Source organism: Carassius auratus, unplaced genomic scaffold (assembly GCF_003368295.1).
Source record: "Carassius auratus strain Wakin unplaced genomic scaffold, ASM336829v1 scaf_tig00217640, whole genome shotgun sequence".
Classification (NCBI taxonomy): Eukaryota; Metazoa; Chordata; class Actinopteri; order Cypriniformes; family Cyprinidae; genus Carassius; species Carassius auratus.
Genome location: NW_020529159.1, coordinates 1 through 2,500, shown reverse-complemented (window position 1 = coordinate 2,500; position 2,500 = coordinate 1). Strand labels below are relative to the sequence as shown.

Here is a 2,500-nt window from a genome sequence, read left to right as displayed (position 1 = left end):
GGCAGTCTCTCATCAAAGTACTAACCAGACCTAAACCTGCTAAGATTCAGAGATCGGGCATTGACTCTTTTTTTTTTTTTTTTTAAATGAAAGATTATTATATAATTCGTGAAATTTTCCAAAAAGATTAAAGCACCTGGTATTCCCAAGCAATCTCCCATCCATGTACTAACCAGGCCCAAACCTGCTAATATTCAGAGATCGGGCATTGACTCTATTTTTGGCAAAATTATTATATACTAAGTGAAAAATGTCCAAAAAGCTTACAGCACCCGGTATTCCCAGGCGGTCTCCCATCCAAGTACTAACCAGGCCCAAACCTGCTTAGCTTCCGAGATCAGACGAGATCGGGCATAGCCAGGTTGGTATGGCCGTAGCGAAGACTGCTGCAAAGAGAGGGCTATTTAAAGACCAGCCAATCTAATCGCCAGTACATTATATAAGTAGGAAAGAAAACCCAAAGCTTAAAGCACCTGGTATTCCTAGGCAGTCTCTCATCAAAGTACTAACCCAGACCTAAACCTGCTGAAAGATTCAGAGATCGCGGTCATTGACTCTTTTTTTTTTTTTTTTTGAATGGAAAGATTATTTATATAATTCGGAAATTTTTCCAAAAATTAAAGCACCTGGTATTCCCAAGCAACCTCCTCCATGTACTAACCAGGTCCCAAACCTTAGCTATATTCAGAGATCGGCATACTCTATTTTTTGGCAAAATTATTTATATACTAGTGAAAAACATGTTTCCAAAAGCTCTACACACCCGGTAATTCGGCAGGCCCGGTCTCCATCCAAAGTACTAACCAGGCCAAACCTGCTTAGCTTCCGAGATCAGACGAGATCGGGCATAGCCAGGTTGGTATGTCCGTAAGCGAAGACTGTTGCAAAGAGAGGGCTATTTAAAGACCAGCCAATCTAATCGCCAGTACATTATATAAGTAGGAAAGAAACCCAAAAGCTTAAAGCACCTGGTATTCCTAGGCAGTCTCTCATCAAAGTACTAACCAGACCTAAACCTGCTAAGATTCAGAGATCGGGCATTGACTCTTTTTTTTTTTTTTAATGAAAGATTATTATATAATTCGTGAAAGTTTCCAAAAAGATTAAAGCACCTGGTATTCCCAAGCAATCTCCCATCCATGTACTAACCAGGCCCAAACCTGCTAATATTCAGAGATCGGGCATTGACTCTATTTTTTGGCAAAATTATTATATACTAAGTGAAAAATGTCCAAAAAGCTTACAGCACCCGGTATTCCCAGGCGGTCTCCCATCCAAGTACTAACCAGGCCCAAACCTGCTTAGCTTCCGAGATCAGACGAGATCGGGCATAGCCAGGTTGGTATGGCCGTAAGCGAAGACTGCTGCAAAAGAGAGGGCTATTTAAAGACCAGCCAATCTAATCGCCAGTACATTATATAAGTAGGAAAGAAAACCCAAAAGCTTAAAGCACCTGGTATTCCTAGGCAGTCTCTCATCAAAGTACTAACCAGACCTAAACCTGCTAAGATTCAGAGATCGGGCATTGACTCTTTTTTTTTTTTTTTTTTTTTTTAATGAAAGATTATTATATAATTCGTGAAATTTTCCAAAAAGATTAAAGCACCTGGTATTCCCAAGCAATCTCCCATCCATGTACTAACCAGGCCCAAACCTGCTAATATTCAGAGATCGGGCATTGACTCTATTTTTTGGCAAAATTATTATATACTAAGTGAAAAATGTCCAAAAAGCTTACAGCACCCGGTATTCCCAGGCGGTCTCCCATCCAAGTACTAACCAGGCCCAAACCTGCTTAGCTTCCGAGACCAGACGAGATCGGGCATAGCCAGGTTGGTATGGCCGTAAGCGAAGACTGTTGCAAAGAGAGGGCTATTTAAAGACCAGCCAATCTAATCGGCCAGTACATTATATAAGTAGGAAAGAAAACCCAAAAGCTTAAAGCACCTGGTATTCCTAGGCAGTCTCTCATCAAAGTACTAACCAGACCTAAACCTGCTAAGATTCAGAGATCGGGCATTGACTCTTTTTTTTTTTTTTAATGAAAGATTATTATATAATTCGTGAAAGTTTTCCAAAAAGATTAAAGCACCTGGTATTCCCAAGCAATCTCCCATCCATGTACTAACCAGGCCCAAACCTGCTAATATTCAGAGATCGGGCATTGACTCTATTTTTTGGCAAAATTATTATATACTAAGTGAAAAATGTCCAAAAAGCTTACAGCACCCGGTATTCCTAGGCAGTCTCTCATCAAAGTACTAACCAGACCTAAACCTGCTAAGATTCAGAGATCGGGCATTGACTTTTTTTTTTTTTTTTTTTTTAATGAAGATTATTATATAATTCGTGAAATTTTCCAAAAGATTAAAGCACCTGGTATTCCCAAGCAATCTCCCATCCATGTATAACCAGGCCCAAACCTGCTATATTCAGAGATCGGGCATTGACTCTATTTTTGGCAAAATTATTATATACTAAGTGAAAAAATGTCCAAAAG

At 39.6% G+C, this 2,500-nt stretch overlaps 3 non-coding genes across 3 annotated transcripts; all 3 read right to left on the bottom strand.

The window, feature by feature from the left end:
- Positions 1-260: 260 nt before the first annotated feature.
- On the bottom strand, positions 261-378 carry LOC113101748 (5S ribosomal RNA). Its single transcript, XR_003290370.1, has one exon. It is a non-coding gene; the product is annotated as a 5S ribosomal RNA (ribosomal RNA).
- An 859-nt stretch (positions 379-1,237) lies between these two features.
- On the bottom strand, positions 1,238-1,356 carry LOC113101741 (5S ribosomal RNA). Its single transcript, XR_003290363.1, has one exon. It is a non-coding gene; the product is annotated as a 5S ribosomal RNA (ribosomal RNA).
- Positions 1,357-1,731: 375 nt separating this feature from the next.
- LOC113101742 (5S ribosomal RNA) lies at positions 1,732-1,850 on the bottom strand. Its single transcript, XR_003290364.1, has one exon. It is a non-coding gene; the product is annotated as a 5S ribosomal RNA (ribosomal RNA).
- Positions 1,851-2,500: the final 650 nt, after the last annotated feature.